The following is a 19749-nucleotide window of genomic DNA, read 5'->3' on the forward strand; positions in this document are numbered from 1 at the left end:
GCTGGACCTCAACCTGTATCTGAACCTGGTTGGCCCTTGCATTGACTATAACCGATTCACTGCCAGCCTCCACTTGCCTACAACTCCTACTCTTGCACCTCGGCCCGCAACCCGCTGTCCAACCCACCCCTCTGGCAGCTGATGCTTTTGGTAGTTTTGCAATTCAAACGTGCCACCGAAACGTAAAGTTTCTTCAGTTTGTTTCGTTGGCCTTAGTTTTGGTCTTGGGCTTTGGTTTAGTTTTCGTGTTTGGTTTGCTTTCTGCTGCTGCTTCTTTCTCTCTTTATTTATATACATATTTGTATACCCTCTCATTGGATAAGCTTATCAGTTTTACAAGAGACGTGTAACGCGTGGAAGGAGATGTCGCCGACCAGTCGATATGGATATGTAGTTAGAAAGAGTTTCAAGGGTATTTAAAGTTCGTCATGCCGCAGACACACACAGGCTTTCATGTTTTTTCTTGTTTGCCTGCTTGGCTCGCTGCTCTTCAAAATTATTTCCTGTGTGCGCGCCTCTTTTCATTCTGGCTGGCTGACTAGCTGGCTGGTTGGCTGGTTGGCTGGTTGACTGTCTGCTGCTTCTTCTGCCCATTCAATACTCTCGCATAGAAGGATCCATCTCCGATGCATAAGGTACACATATGTATTTATAGTAATAAACATACATACATATATTCACGATCAGTATCAACAGTATGAGAGTCTGAAGTCTGCATTATAATAATTGACACAGCAAATGCCTTGATCCCGTTACACTTTTCGACTGAAGCTGTACAAGTAGCCCGTCGCATGGCTTTTGATCCCGTTATCTCAGCTGACGGCGAAAGCTCTTTGGCAAGCAGTCGGCCGCGCAGGAGCTTTCTGAACTTTAATTGTGTTTGAGCAATTGTCGCCCTAGCGTAGGCGAGCGACTAATGAGGCGATTTAGTTTGTGCGCGTCTGTCCTGCTGATCGCTCGTGTCCTCCGCGCGTGTCTGTGAAAAGTCTTTTAACAAACGCCTCACATTGTGTATAGTGTGTTAAATGCCGTTTGCGTTGTGTGAGTGTGTTACACTCGCCCTAAACAGTCGCTCATTGAGTAATAGATGTTTATCACTCAAAGACAATCGCTAAACTACGTTTCGTTACGTTGTTTCATTTTTGGCGCAGAGCTTTTTCGCTCTGCACAAATTGGCGCCATTTGAACGGAATCCAGCAGCATGGCGAAGAAGAGTGTGAAAGGCAGAATGGAAGAGATCAAGAGAGCAATTTGAAGCAGGTGAGCGTGCTCTCATATTTATGAGCTTACATCAACTAAAATACAGCTCGCTATTTATGCACCCTCTCGTACTCTTATTTGTCATTAATTGTAATTTTAAGCTGCCAGGGTATACACTATTCGGCGTGCCAAAGATAGCTTGTCCAACTTCTTTATCTCATAAGTTTTCAGCATGAGCAAAGTTCTTGCGCCTAGCCGGACCCGTATCCATAGATCTCTGCGTCCCGTTTCTGCTACCCATGATACTCTGTTCGCTGCCTATCGAAAGACATCGATTCGGGGTAGCTTTTGGGGGGCTTTGCGGCTTGTGAACAGTTGCTGACAAAAGTATTTGGAAACAGCCGAGCATAAGGCGTACATTCATATGCTTAAGCTAATGCCATAGCTTGTAATTCTCAAATGGTTTAAGCCCCAAGTTGCGAAAGCAAGTTGAAAGCCAAATTTACTGCCAAATGGCGAACATATAATACCTTGAAAGCAAAGTAGATAGTAAAAATTTTAAGTAGTTGTAAATAATTCAAACAAACAAGTAAAAGTTTAAAGAAATAAACGAAAATGATCGACTGCCAGATGCCCTGTACGCCGCCTTTTAACATACAGAAAGCCTCTGTATAAAAATTTGATAAAGATTTTAGATAGATAAGAAAGCAGATGCAATATTTAATTTGATGTAAGATGTATTTAACAGCTAAATTGTAGAGTATAGCATATACAGCTTTCGCAGTAACTTACTGACTGAAGCTTAAGACTAGGCTATAACATTATGAAAGTATTCTTCAGTTATAAATTCCTAATGCAAAGCTAACTATAGGAAACGACTTCCTAAATGCTTAAGAATTGATTGCCCCTGGAAGCTTTCTCTCTGGCCATGGCTCGAGTGCTGCATGTTGCGGCTTTTATACAATGTGTTGACTGTTATTAACGTTGAGGAGCAAGACTTTACAGTCTTTAGTTGGAGCTGGAGTTGGGATCTTAATGCAGCAGCAGGCCATTAGGAGAACCTTTTTCATAGCTCTCTGGCCTCTCGTCAGCCGTTAACGTATTGGCTAATTAGCTTTTGGTCTTTTTGTGCGTGCACCGTTTGGACTGGTTGCAAGTATGTATTGTTGCAGCTTTTCCGTTTGTCGTTTGCCATTCGACATTCGACATTTGCTGCCTTTGCCGTTGACCGTTTTTCACATTTGCTATTTGTCGCCGCCGTCAACGTCGCCGTCGTCTCTAATGAATTTTCAATTGTTAGTGCCGTTTTATGAGGTGTCCCGCCGCGCACTTTGTTGCGCAACGCCAGCTAGCCGGGAATGCTTCCGAACAGCTTCTGTTTTGCTGTTAATGTCGACTGCAAATCTAATTACAAATCACAAATGGCCAAAACGCTCGAAATGGCTCATAAAAACGGCGACCAGTCGAGCGCATTACGCAAAACGCTGCCCCAAAACCCGACCAGCCAATATCAGGAGCCACACACAGAACGTGAAACATTAGCGGAAAATTGAAAACCCACAGGCGATCGTTAGCCCCATAAAATCAATCCAAACTAAACTCACAATTCATTCAGCACCGTACTAAATCATACACTTGCTGACTGCTGACTGCTGATTGCTGATTGTTTTCTTTCCCTTGGCAATGAAATGTCGAGAACTATTAAATTGGATATACTCCCATTTTGAAAACTCGAAAACCAATTACATATGTATCTGTCGTATCAATACTTGAATATGTCCATAAAATTGTTGTCGTACTCCATCTTAAGACTGGCACTGTTCAATATATGTTCAAACTGTTTCTGCGGTTCCTTTCAAAGCCATAAAAACAATTGTCGAGCGTATTGGATTATTTCAAAAACTATAATTATTTTGTTTGTCAATTAACATAAATCCAAACTTTTCTTATAGATAGTTTAAATGTTGATTTCTGTTTGTTAATTGAGCACACAATTAAATTTCAAATATATTTCGAGCGTAGATTTCCCAGTTAAACACAAAGCAAATGTACCTCAAATGCAGTTTTTTATGGCGTTGCACACATTGTTGGTATTCAGCTGTTGCTGTTGTTGTTGTTGCTGTTGTTGTTGTTGCTGTTGGCAGCGTCTGTTTGTTACGCATACGACGCATTGGTTGCGTCGACAGCATCAAATCAGAGAAATGGCGCCAGCAAAGTCGAGAGTCGAGAGTCGAGAGGCGACGCACGTGACCGTCGCGACGTGCCAGATGTGGTCAAGCTGAAATGCAAATTGGAACTTCCGTTAAATTGATGCAGCTGGCATTCTCATGACGAGTAGCCGTCCACGGCCAATCATTGCATTCGACTGCAACAAAAATCTGCCGGCAATGGCTGCCGCATCTTCAACCTTTGCAACCGACGCTCGATGCGCTAGCTGTTGCACGCTGAGTGCTGGCAGTCAATCAGACGTTGCAGCCAGCTGCCAGCTGGCTGGCAGCTCGTCAGCTTCCAGACCAGGCCAGGCCAGGCCAGGCCAAGCCAGACCTTAGCTGGCTGATGAATTATGAGACTCGGCAGCGCAGCCTCGCTTTGCCGTTTCGACAAATGAGCTGAAACTGAAACCGCAGCCAATGCCAAAAACTGAGTAAAACTGTCTGCTGGCAGTTGAATTTTCTAAATTGATTTATGTGTCGGCAACGCTCGCTAAGATTTTTAATGGCACGTTACGCTTTTAATGCCTTTTAATGTTAGTTCATTTCGCCTGATTCGCTTGGTTCTTTACTGGTTCCTTTTTTTTTTTTTTTCATCATATTTTTTGGGTCCTTGCGTTCTCGGCTCTGCTGCAACTTTTTGCATGCGCGTTCTTCAGTTGATTTATTAAAAAAGTTGCAGCTAATAAATGTCACATAAACGTGTGTGTATGTGTGTGTGTGTGTGTGTGTGTGCGGCTCCTCCTATGTGCCCGACCTATTCAAGCTGCAGCCATACACACTCTCCTCTGCATGCCCCAAATGTTGACAGCTCCTTATCACATTCGTTAGCTGGTTAGAAAATTTTCTAATTACAAAACTAACATTTACAATGTAACTTAGAGACAAGCACAGTAACAACAACGTGTACGTGTGTGCGTGTGTGTGTGCGTGTGTGCGTGTATGTGTGTGTGCAAACAAAGCAGCAGTTGGCAGCACTGTGCATGTAAAATGGGCTGCACTGCGTGTGTGTGTGTGTGTGTGTGTTTGAGTGTGTGGCAAAAACAGTGGCAGGACTTTGATGCAACAAGTTGCATACACAATTAGCACACACACAGAGACACACACACAGACACATGCACACGCACACATGAGCAACATGAGCCGAGCTCCCCTGCTCGTGCTCGTCCTTTCGCTTGCTCTGCTTCGCCTTTGCCAGCGCCTGCATCTGCTCCTGCTCCTGCCGCCTCGCTGTGCATCTCTGAGGTTGCGGCTGTGGCAGCGCCAGGAAGCGTCTGTTCAACTTTCAAGTGCTGCTCGACGATACTCATAAAATTCCCTCCAGGTAATTTAAGTGTGTATCTCTCTCTCTCTCTCTCTCTCTCCCTCTCTCTCTGTGTTTGTATCTCCGTGTGTCTATATTGTTATTGTGGCACTGGACCTGAAACTGGGCCTGGCTACGCATAACAGCAGAAAGTTGTGTCCTCTTGTTGTCCCACGTCCACCTGCCTCCTGACCATGTTGCACTTTTGGCCACTTAAAAGCTATGCACTTGCCACAAGCCAGGCATAGACGAATTATCAAGGCCTTGGAGAGTAGGCATAGCTTTGGAGATCTTTAGGCTACTCTTGATGAAAGTATTCATAAAATTCATAAAATTGTTGTATATATGTTTTTAATATTTTAAGTTTTAAGTTTGATAACATATTGGCTTAATTTTAATTTTTTAAACAAAGAAACCCAATACAAAATTGCCTTTAGTTGAGCAGGTTCGATATTTTAATAATATTCTTTCGAAAGAAATTAAGAATGCTTGAAATATGATTCAAAATAAGTTAGAAAGACAAACATGTTTATGCTTTATTCCCAAATGTGACAATATTTATGATTGAACACATTCAACCGACTCGTGAAATCTAGCAAATTCTGATCTATGTTTCCAAGTTAAGTTTATGTTCGTGAAGTTTCTTAATAATTGTGATTTTTAGTGCATTAAAAATCGTTCCAACAAGCAGATCGACAAGTCTTGAGTTTTAAGCTGCACTTAAATATTTTCTGAAATATTATTTTTGGCTAACTTAAATGAAATGTTGGATATGTGACAAGCGGAAATTGCAAATGGAAAGCGTAACTAAAGTGCGTTGAGCGGCAGTTGTTGGTGTTTTTGGTGCTACTAGCAAGCGTAGAGTAGATACTAGTCAGACTCATTGTTGTTGTTGTTGCAGTAGTTGTTGTTGTTGTGGTTGTCGTTGTTGTAGGTAACGTTGACGTTGCTTTGATTCGCTGCATTTAATGAGCGTTGCTTTTGCGCCTGCAAGTATGCAGTTAAATTTTGTCAAATGCATTAAAACGTTATTAAGCTCTGCCCCCGGCACGTGTGCCTGTGTCTGTGTATGCGTGTGTGTGTGTGTGTGTGTGTGTGTGCGTGTGTGCGTGTGTGTGGCATGCATGTGTTTTAAATATTTAATTATATTTAGCTGCCTTAAGTACTTACAGTTTTGCGCTCTTAGTGACAAGGGCACAGACAACGTCACTTGAACAAATAATCCACAAATTATAGTCGCATCTGTGTGTGTGTCTGTGTGTCTGTGTGTGCGTGTGTCACCGTGGTTGCAGTCGTATGTACAACGTTGCGTATGATTAACATTTGCGCTTGGACAGTTCGAAACTGGCCGTCGGCAAATGCTTTGGCAATTTGTTCTTGCTCTTCCTGCGCTTATCTAATTTCTTACGCAAGAATACTTTTAATATGCCAAGACAAATTGGAAATTAACCAAACCCATCGAAGCCCCAGCCAAATACATTAGACAAAGATGGCTGTCCGTTGGCCAGAAAGAGATAGCCAGCCAGGCAGCCAGGCAACCAGACAGTTCGCGACGCAGTTGGTTTCGCATAGTTTCCCAGTCAAGTGCTCGAACAAATATATTTCCATAAATAATTTTTATAAAAACTTGTTAAAGTTCAAGACAAGTACGAGTAAATAAATAAATGCCAGCACAAGCAACAACAACACGGCAAGCAGATACAAAAACAAAAAAAAAGAAATGGAAAAAGGGAAAAGGAAAGGAATATACTTAAGCTCGCTCGCAATATTCGCGTGTTATTTGTTGCAGCTACATGTGGTAAAACGCGGATGTGCGTCCGTGGCCAACCATGCGACTTTATGCCCTGCAGCACAAAGTAAACACACTTTTTTTTGCCAGCATCTTCATCGCAATGAGCTACAATCAGAATGGCGGGCGCATCGCTTAGCTAAGGCGAAAGCGTAATCATTTTAACTTTAAAAAAAGATCCAAAAACGGGGAGGAGTTTTCTAAATTAGCTTGTCGGTAATATTGTTAGATAGCATAGGCATTCCCTTGATATTTATGTATGTGCTTGCATAGATATAAACTTAAACAAGCGCAGCCAGTGAAACGTTTAAGAAAACCACACAAAAGAGAATTGAAGAGAGCCAAAGGCAAATCTAATGTTCTAGCGAGAAAGAAAGGGCGCGAGAGGAAGAGTAGCGACAAAAGGCGTAAGCGGGATAAACCAAATGAGGTATGAAGGTACTTTATATATATAAAAAAACTCGGACGTTTTTAGAAAAATACTTCGAAATTGTTCTGGTACTATTATAATAATTCAAGATTAGAAAAATATTTAAGTATTCCTTAAATGTTAGATTGTTAAGAGTTAAATTTTAGGCGCGCTTTAGTTTTTTTTTTGTATATATGAATCATAAAACTTGGGAATCTTTGAAGAGTTTTCCCATCTGATTAATCAACATAGCCAAGTCTTGCATACATAAGCGATATTTACACAAATATAACTTTCTATTGGAACGATTTTTAAATGCTTTACTTAATAGTACTTTCTTTTAGGTGTTTTCTAAATGGGCTTATTAAGATCTTTCGCAATTTCTGTGCAATTGCAGCGCATTTTTGCTTCGCGCTGTCATTGTTTCCTTTGGGTGCTGTCGACCTGCGGATTGCAATTGCTCTCCCCGCGACATAGTACACGCAGCCCCCCCCACCCCCGCCCAACCCCTCCCCCGCCACCATCTACCCCACTCAGCTGAGTGCCCGTATTCATACTCGTACGAGCATTCGTATTTCAGCTTCCTTTCGCATTCCGTTTACTTCGTTTGGTGCGGTGCGCACATTTTTCTTCTGATTTCAGTTTTTTTTTTCTTTTTTCTTACTTTTTTGTACTTTTTTTTTTTTTGCATCGTTCTGTTCGGCAACTTTTCGTGGCCATAAACACGTACGCGTTGCCTGGCAGTATGGGCAGCTGCTTTTATCTCTTCGCTCCCGAACATACACACACATGTGTGTGTGTACTCCCAGCAGAGATCGTTGTTGTTGGAAAAACTCAATTTAGCTTTTTGCAACCTTACAAAAAAAAATAAGGAAGAAAGGAGAGAGAAGCGCAAAGCGAAAGAGCAGCGGAAGACGAAAAAAAGTTCCTTTTTTTTCTCGTGTCATTTTTCTGAGTTTCTGTGCGCAACGAAAAATCCACTTGGCCAACACGCACACATACACACACAATCACACACGCACACACTCGCACACACTCGCACACACTCACAACAATAACAACAAAAACTACAAAATGGCTGTCAACGTTGCTAACATAACCAAAAATGCCGAGCAGCGAGAAGCGAACACCGAGCACTGCCAAAATGACTTTCTGGCAAGGCTGGACGTGCCTCACTTGCCGCTTATTAGAAATCAAATCCCATAAAAGCCACACTGAGCCCAGGAGCAGACCAACAGCAGCAGCCGCAGCCATGGAACGTTTAATGGCACAGAAAAACTAACCCAACCAAAACTGACTGCTCCCAGCACTACCCCGCCCTTTGGCTCAATACCACAAGGATAAGGCGCTGCGAAATGGGGGCGTGTCATAAATATAAACACTGTTAGTCATACTGTAACATAAACTCATATATGTGCATAAACGACTGACTGACATAGTCCAAAATGCAAGATTTAGTTGAGAAGCTGAAAATTGATCGTTTTACGTTTCACTCGTTAATGTGGAAAATGGATGGATTCATGTTTGAATCGACTTTTTTGAATACCATTCAGCTTTAACCTCATTTTTCAAGTTCCTTCTGAAAACTCTTCCAAAATGAAATTTCCTGCGTGGCAAATTGAAGACTGCCGTTTAATACCCAAGTAACCTGCCCTATTTTTTGTACATGCATACATGCATATATGTAAAAATGTGTAAATGTATGTTTGGATGCTTGCTAGCTTTTACAAAATGTTAGACGATCAACACCCGCCCGCAATTAAATAAAAGTAATTTTCGGATAAGGAATGCCCTACTCCGTGATTCTCATGAATTAAAGTAGACTTAGAGATTTCCATACTCCGATTAAAAATAAATTATGATATGCATGCGGTTGGACATGTATGCATGTGTATGTGTGTATATGTATGCATGTGTATGCGTGTATGTATGTATGTATGTTTGTATGTATGTATGTATGTATGTATGTATGTATGTATGTATGTATATATGTATGTATGTATGTGTGTATGCATGAATGCACGTATGTATGTATGGTTGCATGCATGTATGCATGTATATATGCATGTATGCATGTATGTATGCATGCATGCATGTATGAATGTATGTATGTATGTATGTAACAAATTAAGTTGGCAATTGATTATGTATGTATTTTAATATATTTACGTATGTATATGAGTACACTTTTGTTAATGTGTTTATATTGTGGAAGCTGTCCAATATAGAGGCTTTCAATGCTTTTAAACTTGATGTTTAACTATTTTTTCAACCGAAATAATACGAATTTCCCTATTCGATGCAGAACATTTGTGTTGCCTATCAGGCCAATATACAAACTAAGAAAATTGTCCTGTGTATCAATATAATTGTGAATTTGATCATCAATTAAGTGCAAATTGTGAGGCTTGGTTAAACTTTAATGGACTGCCTTAGTCTGTGCCAAGGACAAAACTGAGAAGTATTTATTGTGATTTTATGGGTCGAGTGGGTCTGGCGGGTGGAAAGAGGGGGCAGCTTTGGACTTAACATATTGTCGTCGTTGCACGAATACTATCTATGACGCACACGCAAATTGACGATGGAGAACAAAGTCGAAGGCGCTGCCAGTTGTGGCTCTAGCCTTGCAACGACTTTTGCAATGACTTGCACAATGCCAATGCTTGTAAATCTGAAATATTGTCTTTGGCAGCGTGGCTCGAATCAGTGAGCAAATGGCCACGGCCCGGGGCAGCTGTTGTGTTAGGGGAAGTGGGGGCCGGGCGGCGCCAAAGCGGGGGATGAGCTTGAGTGGACAATGAGCTGACACTGCACAGAGTTGCGATATAAAACCGAAATCGACAGAAGCACGCACACACACGCAGACACACACACACACACACACATATATATGGATAGACAGGCGAAGGGACGAAAGTTGACTCGCCTGTGGTTTGTGTGTGTGCGCGTGTGCTTTTGTATGCGTGTGTGTGTGCGTGTGTGTCTTTGTGTGCGTGTCTGTGGATCCCAAATCTGCCCCCGGGGCGGCATCCAGAGTAGAGCGGAGCAGAGCAGAGCAGAGGAACAGTTGCCATAGCTATAGACATGGGCATAGCCATATCTGCGGACGCACAGGACATGGGACAAACAGGACAACAGAGGACACGGACACAGCCATTGCCATGGCTGGGCGGCTGATATTTTGTCATTTGTGTCACGTTCGCCATTCATGATGATTTCGTTCGTGCTTCTCGCTTTCTCTCTCTCTCTTTTTGTATCATTCTCTCTTTCTCTCTCTCTCTTTAGCGAATGCGCCTCATAGCTTGCGCTCTCGCTCTGCCCTTGTAACTGTATTTGTAGCTGTAGCTGTAGCTGTATCTGTATCTGTATCTGTATCTGTATCTGTGGCTGGCATTTGTGCGCCATTTTGCCGTTTTTATTTATGAAATGCAGCTACTCTACGCCCGTGTGTCTCCTGTCGCCTGTCTCCGGTCTCCGGTCTCTGGTCTCTGGTCTCTGGTCTTCGTTCGCCAGTCACCAGTCGTCGCTTGTTGGATCTGATGCCCGTCTCCCGTCTACCGCCTGCCCGCCTGCCCTTACCCGCTGCGCCGCATCTATGTGTGTTATCCTTTGGCCAGCCTTACATTCATTTTCCCCATTTCGACTGCCACAATAATTCTCACGTAGCCAGTTTCAGCTTCAGCTCTGTCTCCATTTCCATCTCTATTCCCAGCTCCATATTCCCGTTCCAGACCCATCTTCAGCTCTGTGTAAATGTATCCACTTTCAGCATTTTTTTGTGCAAGCATAAATTTGCAGCATTTTTCCTTGTTCAACAAGAGAAACAACTAAGAGTGCTGTGGTCGGTAATGCCCGACTAGGAGATACCCTGAGCCCCACCTCTGACTGTATAAAAACACAAGCTGCAGCTGTTATTATTATTTTTTTATTCTCACAAACAAGTTTTTATCGTCATTATGAAAATGTCACGAGATATGGAAAAAACGATAAGCCCGCTTTAAGTTCTGGAGTCATGAATCGGCTCTGATTCTCCACCTGATCGAGAATATATATATACATATATATAATTATATGTACTTACATACCTACATACATGCTTTTGCTTGTGACATACATTTGCTCAAAAACATAATACCCTCTCTAGCCATTTTCAATGGGCACCAGGTATAAAAAAATACAAATATAAAAGTAAAAAGAATAAAGAATAATAACAAAATCCATGGAACAAAACTTACCTACATTGTGGAGGTGCAGAGGGCTGAGGTGGAAGCGGGAGATAAGCGCAGATAGCGTCAAGCAATTTTCTATGCCGGCTGGCAAGGGTCGCTCAACGAATTTGCAGAGAATTCGCACCAAATTCCATTAAACAAAATGAATAACTAAATCAAGTAAAAGCTAACATCATTCGATATATTTTTGGCCAAGTCCCTGGTCAACAAATCTGAAGGAAAATAAGTTTAATGGGAATCACCAAAAAGAAACATTTGTTACCCAACACTGGTCAAAAATATGCTTTGCACATCTTTCATAAAAAGCCTTTATATTGAAGATATTTGGTAAGGAATGTAGGAAGTTGTTCAAAATAAGAATTTGAGCAAACCTAATTCAATTTGATTGGCAAAGCTCCTATAATTGCCGAGAAATACTTGAATAATCTTTTCGTAAAATATATATTAATGTGTGATGGAAGGTATCGCATGCGTTCGAGATACGAGAATATGCCTATGTTTCATTTGTAAAGTCTTCTAGCTCTTAGACGGACTATCGTACGAATCGCCTCCATTCGCAATTCCTATCCATTATATATATATATATATATGCCTTTTGCAGTCATAAAAATAGAAATGAAAATTAAATTAAGTGCATATTCAATTTGTAGCTACAATCCACAAAGGATCTCTCTATTTGCTTTATTATAATAATAACATTTATGCCTTAAACAGTCAGACATAAAGCTATATATATATACATATATTTATATATATTTATATCCATAAAGAATATATATATCAGTATAGAAATAATGTTACCTGAAACATATTTCAAAGCAGACCCTGAGCTTGTAGCAAAAAAATAAATTTCAAGTCTGTTGAACACAATTTTGTATCCATTTTCATTTTCATTTTGATTTCGATTTCGGTTTTGATTTTTGTTTGTAGTTCCATTTGCATTTCCTTTGAACTTCTTTGGCCGCCCTCTCGATTGGTTGGTTTGCGGTTTCAGGCATCGTTTGGTTTTGCGCTGGAATAGGTAAAGCTCAGTTTTTAACTGGCAACGTTGTCAAGTCCATGAGGGATTTCCATTTTATTAGCACACCAAAAACTCATGAAACAGGCAAAGGACGTGCATAGTTCACAGTTTCCATACTCCAAATAGAGAGACACGCCCCCCCCCCCCCCCCCCCCCCTCCCCACACAGACCCTCGGATCCCCCATCGGGCTTGTGGCCATCCCTTCCATATCTAATCCACTTTCCGGTTGGCCGTATTGCGAGCCAATGCAGTGCACGGGAAATGTATTTGACAAAATATTTCAGTTATTTACTTTTGTTCAACATAACGATGGCAGCCAACTTTTAGGCTAACAAGCAGACAGCCGGAAAACCAAACATAAATCTTGTTACATTTATGTGGCTCTAACACCTTTTTTTTCCCACATTTTTTTTGTTGTTGTTGTTGTTTTTTGTTAACATCATCCTGCTTCATTTTTTATTTAACTTTTATTTTTTGTTTTGTTTTTGGTAATCGCTACTGTTGTGCTGGCAGTTGTTGTTGTTGCTGTTGTTGTTATTATTATTCTTGTTTGCTGTCGCGCTCAGAGTTTTCGACGAAAAGTGAAAAACATGTGGAGGGACGCACTTCGGGTCCGTCGGGGCTAACAACGGCTCTGACAAAAACCAAATGAAACTTTATGCATATTCAACTTTTTACATTATTCCTTGTGGTCGACGCAAAGTTGCAACAACAACAACAACAACAGCAACGAACACAACAATAACTGTAGCAGGTCAGCAAGAAATTGCTTAACCAGAGACCCCACTGACAAAATACACATTTGTTATATATGTAAGCTTCACTTAACTAACATTTTGTTCTATTTAATCAGTTGATTTTCCTCAAATCAAAATATCATTAATTTATCAACTGCACCAAGTGCAGCCCTCAAATATTAAATGGCCACAAATGCTACCAATTAAGGAACTTTGCATTAGAGAGAGAGAGTGTGCGAATTGCGACTGGAGGACTAACTGAAGGAAAGGTCAGCGGCTTAGTCAGCGAGTGCTTAAAGTTCTTACAATGTTGGCTTCTTTAAGTAGTTGTAGTTACACTAAAAATTTAGTCACGAGATACTTAAGCAGCCGAAATATTTAAGTCATATTTATCATGTGGCACCTATGGAAACTTTCGGCTGCAGCTAATGCAGTATTATAAAAGGAAAGTCTTTGTCTACGAAAGTATTTAATATTCTTAATCTTCGCATCTGTCTTCTTACTGTCAACTTAGTTAAAATGTGGCTTCCAGAATGTTTTTAAGCTTTGTTTGAATTAGCGTTTGTATTTATTTCGCATATTGAATTAACAATCAATCCAGAACTGCAATGTTCTGATAACAGTTTGTATTAAGCCCCAAACTTGCAACTGGCCAAATCGCTGGTGGGCGGAGCATTGTGACAAATTTAAATCAAGACTGAAGTATCTTTTGCTTATGAAGCAGTTCCTCGAGGGCGCGGGGAACCGATAAGTGTGTCGGCAATAACAAAGGCAACATCTGAGTGGGTGGAGGTGGAGGGGCTGTAAAATTGGTATAAGCGAGAGCGGGAATGGGTTACAATTGCGCACATGGACACAATTTATGCGCAAAATGTTCACAGTTTAATTTAACAATGCATTTTGCATGCTTCAGTCAGCAGATGCACAGATACAGATACAGACAGAGACACAGAAACAGAAGCAGATGCAGATGTAGATGCAGATACAGATGCAAATGCACTTGCAGTTGCAGATACAAATGGCACTCACTGTTACATTTGCCAAGGAAATGCAGACGACGAATATAACACAGATAACTGAAGACTCGAGCTATATGCCAAGGCTGCAGCTTTGCAGCTGAAGCTCAAGACGGAGGCACTCAAATCAAAGCCAAAAACTGGACCATAAATAACTGTGCGTGTGTGCGGGTGTGCGAGTGTGTGCAGCCATGTCAAAAATATGTGAGAGCCAAGTTGAAAGGATGACAACACTGCAAACTAGGAAATTTAAATTTGAATTGTTGACGCAAACTAAATAAATGCGAAGTCGCCATGATTCAGAAATACCCTCTCATTCTCTCCCTCAATCTCTCTTTCTCTCTCTCTCTCTCGCTCTCTCTCTCTCTCTCTCTCTCTCTCTCTCTCTCTGCCTATCAGACAATGGAAATTTCGGGAACGCTACGAAACGTAACGAAATCAAAAATCTGAGCTTAAAACTTCCAAAAATTTAAACTGGGAATAAGCCTAGCAAACGAATTGTTAGCGAAAGGTGTGAGTGTGTGTGTGTGTGTGTGTGGGTGGTATGGGCCGGGGTGAGGAGTGGAGGGTGAGTGTGGCAACTAGTTTACTCCATGGATATATGTCGTATGGCGTGGGTAAGGGCCAGGGGGGCCCAGGGGCCATACATGTCACAAAACTTGGAATGAATGACGTTACGTGAAGTTGACAACATGTCAAAATGGAGAAAAGATACCGTAAACGGACAGGACAGGATGGGCAAGCAGCACGGAGCTGGAGCGAGGGGGCTGGTTACGAATGGGGCCGGGCTCGAAAATGGTTGGAAAAGTTACCTACGGCGACGAGCAGCAAGTTGCAAACAAGTGACATTTATGTTGCCAAAACAAATAACAAAGCGTTGCGGAAAGCAAAATGTGCTGGAGTGAGGCAGTGAAAGAGGGTGTGCGGGGGGGGGGGGGGGGGGTGGAACTGCTTGAGGTTAACAGTATGGGGTTGCGGGTGCGGCTGCGTGTGTGTGTGCGTGTGTGTGTGCCTGGGCGGGGAAGTGGTCTCTCCCTGGCTAAATCAGAAGTCGCAAATATTAGAATAAAGACTGTGCCATGTGCGAGCGAGACGCAAACAGAGACAAGACACATGTGCAGCTGTTGCAGCCAAAGCAATGCAATGCCAGCACACACACACACACACACATACGCACACATACACCAATGTAGACACACACACACACACACTGGCAGGGCTTGTGCAGCTCGCACACGAAGCTCAACTCTCAGGAAAAAGTATTTTTCCGCAACAAACAAGCAAAAGTGACACACAACAGCAGCTTATTGTTGTCGTTGTTGTTGTTCTTGTTGTTGTTGCCCTTGTTGCTTGTGCTGCTGTTGTTGCTGTTGTTGCAACCTTTATGGCGCCAAGCATTCGAAGCAAGGCGTGGCACTTGAGCACCGCCCACACAACGACAACGCTCGCAAATGTTAGCTTGGCTTTGATTTGCTTGCAATACCGCGCAATCACAGCCAACTAGGCGGGCATATACATTCTCATGTCATACCAAGATATGCATACATATTAATCTTAATGCATGTATGTAAGTATTATATATATAGATATAAAACACTTATTATCCAGCCCGGTTGCAAATTGGAAGCTGCATTTTATATTTTTGTTAAACATAAGCAATTTTCACCCACACTTGTGAAATATAAGTGAGAAACAAAAACTATTTTGTGAACCACCCGATTGGCTTTAGGCGCATTTAAACAGATGCATATTAAAACTCCTCAAACATGTGTCACACAATTTATGATTAATACTTGCTGATTCTGAAAGTAAAATGATTTATTTGAATTAAATTTTGTATATAAAGTAAACATGTAAATGCATATGTGAACCATTCCCTAGGTTTCGGCACTTTTTAGGGTATACCATAGTCGGTCAGATTTGAGCTGTCACTTGTTCGGCTTCCATTTGCTGCTGTAGTCGTAGTCGCTTTTGTCTCCGTTGTTGTTGTTGTTGCTCGTTTTGCGTCGCATCGTTAGCCGTTTGCTCCGTTAACTCCCCTTTGAAAGGGGCCTTTGTGAGTGGGTGGCGGTGAAGGGGCGTCGAATCTGCATGTCCTTCTGGGGCTGGGTTGGGGGCGGCGCGCGTGTGTTTGCATATCTGAGCACTGCGATCGCCAAGTGTCGTCGCAGTCGCAGTCGCAGCCGTAGTCCTGCGCCTGCCATGGGGCGTCCGTTTGCCATGCTGTTTGCTCGGTTCGTGACTGCGATAGGGGGCGTGGGCGGACAGGGCGGGGGGCGGCGCCAGGCACTTGACTCCTGGGCGCTCCTTTGTGTTTGCCTCGTGTTCGCGTCGCCCAAGCCAAAAGTTTATGGCACGTCGCGGCTTTTGTTTCTCTGCCCCTCTTCTTCTTCCATTTGCTGTTGTTGTTGTTGTTGTTGCTGTTGTTGTTGACATCGATGCCCCGCTCAGTGCCCCCGCACTGGGCGTGGTGGCTGCGGCCTTATCATGCATTTGGCCAACATTTTCTTGCCACTTGCTTGTTTGCTCCAGCGATTTTTGATAACTGACATTTGTTGGCGTTCGGCTACAAACAACTGTAGCTAAAAGGTGAAGCACCAGCAGCCAAAGGGGCCAAAAGCTAATTTTCTACTTCTGGCCAAATGATAGGAATGTGCAGCATGCAGATTGCCAGCCCGATATCAGCAATTGGAGCAGCTGCGCTCAACTTTTGCCCAGATTAGACCTTAGGTCACAACAATTTTCGTGGCGCCTCTCACAACTTTTGTTTGCGCCAACAAAAAAAAAAAAAGAACAAAAAAACAGAATTTGAAAAGCGAAAATGATGCGAAAACTAGAGACTAGAGACAGCAACTTATTAGACAGATTTACCGGAGCTTAAATTCACAAATATTTCGTCTTAAACTTAACTGAATTGGAGCTGCAAATAATTTGAGATTCAATAAATGAATTTAACAAAATAAAATAAGCATTAAAGTGTTTAATCTGAAGGACTTAACACTAGTGCTCCTTGGAATTAGCTTAATGCATGTATTGCAGATAATTTACGGATAGTAAAAGCAGCTTAAATACTATTTAGCTGCACGTAATTTGTTACATTCGTTTTTTAATAACAACAGCCTAGATCTGTATGAATATTCTTATGTATTTTAGGCCGAAATCCTAAGCTGATTTTAAATATTTTTTGAATACTTTGTCTAAAGATTTGCTAGGACCTTAGCTAATCTTTTAAAGATCCTTTTACGAGAATTTCTGAAAAGTTTTGCCCCGATTCCAATAGTTGCGAATAAGGCTTCAAAGTAGTTGGCAAAGATTCAAAGCTTTCCACGGACAGAAAATGAGTGGAAAAGTGATGCTTAAAACTTTGAAGCTTAAAACTTGCCGCTAAGTAACCGTTATGCATCTTCTGCCCTCCGATACCTAGAGCAAACTAAGTTTACATAACTATTTTTGAGCATAAAAATAAAAGAGTTGGGCATCGCCCTGCTCTGCGATTCTCATGAATTCAAGTGCGACTACATGCACATGCTTCGACTTTAAGTGTTGTTGCATGTTAAACATGCATATGTTGTGTGTGTGTGTGTGCGTGTGTGAGTATGTGTATTGACAAAAGGCTGGCAGTGCAATCGAAAGTAGAGTGTGATCGCATATCGATAACACTTTCGATGCACGGCGAATTGTTGACAGCAACAAAAACAACAACAAGCAGAAGAAGAACAACAACAATTTAGCTTTAACAGGTGACAGCTGCCAGGTGCAGGAATCGTGACACGCGCTTCGTGAGACGTGAGCACGTCGCGGCTGGCGGCTGACGGCCGAAGGCTGAAGGCGGCGGGACTGGGTGCGCGATTCGGCCAACTGCAACGGGCAAGGACATTGACAACTGAAACTTCAGACAAATGAGCGCGCGCGGTCTAAACACCAATACAGAAGCGCGCACACACACACACACACACGCACACATCGCGCACACACACAGTGCGGCAGACAGACGTGCTCAATGTGGCGCAGGACCAGGACAGGCAGAGGCAGCCAAGCACTTCACAGCTTAACACCCTAATGTGCAATATTTTTGACTCCCGCACACACACACACACACAGGCACAAGCAGATGTATAAAAAGGAAATACAGGAGGCTGGCAAGTCGCTCCCGCTTCCGCTCACGTTCCATGACGCTTGCCTGCCCCCATGCCCCCTCTTCCCATTAGTGCTCAACCAGCTGTCGAAGTCGAAGGCGCGACTGCGTTGCCAGCAGCAGCATCCGCATCCGTATAAGCGGCAGCCGCCAAGCGCCACTCAGCAAGCTGCGCTGCCCCTCTCTGCGCCCGGCAGCAGCACCACGAGCAGCAGCAGCAGCAGCAAACGACAATGGCGCTCACACGCACGCACACACACAAGCACACACACACACACGCGCGCATACAGACAGCAAGTGGGCGCCACCCACTGCCCAACAACAAAGCTCATTCGTTCGCTCGCTCACACTTATGCTCTGTCGCGCTATCTCTGGCTCGCTCACACACTCACTCTCGCTCTCGGGAGTGTCAAAGCAGCTGCTGCTGCTGCTGCTGCTTCTTCTTCCCTATTTGAAGTTTGGGATTTTTTTTTTGGTGCAGTTTTTCGTGTATTTTTTGCTTGTTTAATTTTTGTTATTTTTTTTTTTTGTTTTGCTCATTTTTTATTGCGCTTGATCTTTGGCTTATTACCATGTCACGTTGAATGCGAAATGCGAACGCTGCCGGAATACCAAATGTACACACACACACACACACACACACACGCACGTCTGTGTTGTGTTTCCTTTTTTCTCGCTTTTTTCAATTTTTTTTCTTTTTTTTTGTTTTGCTCCAATGCGTTAAAACGCCAAAGGGGCGTTGAATTTTTCTGCTTTGCTGCTGCTGCTGCTGCCTTTGACAACGCTAACGACAAGACTTTGGCAGCGGCAGCAATGCCTCTTCTTCTTCTTCTTCTTCATCTTCTTGCTCTTGTTGTTGCTGTGCCTAAACTTGCGCCTTAAAAAAAGCTACCTTGTATTCTTGCCAATGCAAAGTTTGCACAAGTACAGAGCAAAAAAAAAAAAAAAATAATACAAAAAAAATAAAATAAAATAAATAAAATAAAATAAAAGTAAGAAAAGTTGCGACCAACAGTTGACAGTCCAAAAGCATTTGACATTTTACCTTGGCAAGGCAACAACTCGCACACACACAGAGAGACAACAGACACGCACACACACACACACACACGCACACGCACACGCACACATGCATATGTCTACACACAGACAGAGAGACAGAGCGGCGAACATGAATGTGACTGTAACAACACGAGCAAAAGCGCCAAATGTCACTTTGAAAAATGCCATTGGTTCGACAAACTTTCTGCCCCAACCAGCAACAACAGCAACAACAATAACAGTCAACTGCTGCTAGTGCTTGCAGAGAGGATGCGCAGCAGCAGCAACAGCAACAGCAGCAGAGGCAGCAGCTACGATAGCAGCGACAGCAACGATATTCGAACGCTTCTGCCATGAAACCGAAACCGAAACCGAAACCAGTTGCTTAGCAACGCCCCCTTCTAACCGCAAACGACGACGACGACGTCGACAGCAGCAGCGGCAGAGGCAACAGCAACGGCAACTGTCGCCGCAGCCGATGACTGCGACAAATGTCAGCAACAGACTCCATTGCTATTTTTGCAGCAGCGTTGTGTAGCAGCTAGTTGTCTCGCTCTGGCGCATGCAGCTGCATGCGCAGGGGAAATTGTTTGCCATTGAGCAGAGTGCGCGTGTATGCGTGCGTCTGTGTGAGTGAGCGCGCATGCGATTCGTACAC

The 19749-nt window shown here is 42.8% G+C and overlaps 1 protein-coding gene across 1 annotated transcript in view; it reads left to right on the forward strand.

The window, feature by feature from the left end:
• The window catches only part of Lim1 (LIM homeobox 1), a 153535-nt gene that overhangs the window by 68198 nt on the left and 65588 nt on the right, over positions 1 to 19749 (forward strand). The gene's annotated exons all lie outside the window — the stretch shown is intronic.

Source organism: Drosophila virilis, chromosome X (genome assembly GCF_030788295.1).
Source record: "Drosophila virilis strain 15010-1051.87 chromosome X, Dvir_AGI_RSII-ME, whole genome shotgun sequence".
Taxonomy (NCBI): Eukaryota; Metazoa; Arthropoda; class Insecta; order Diptera; family Drosophilidae; genus Drosophila; species Drosophila virilis.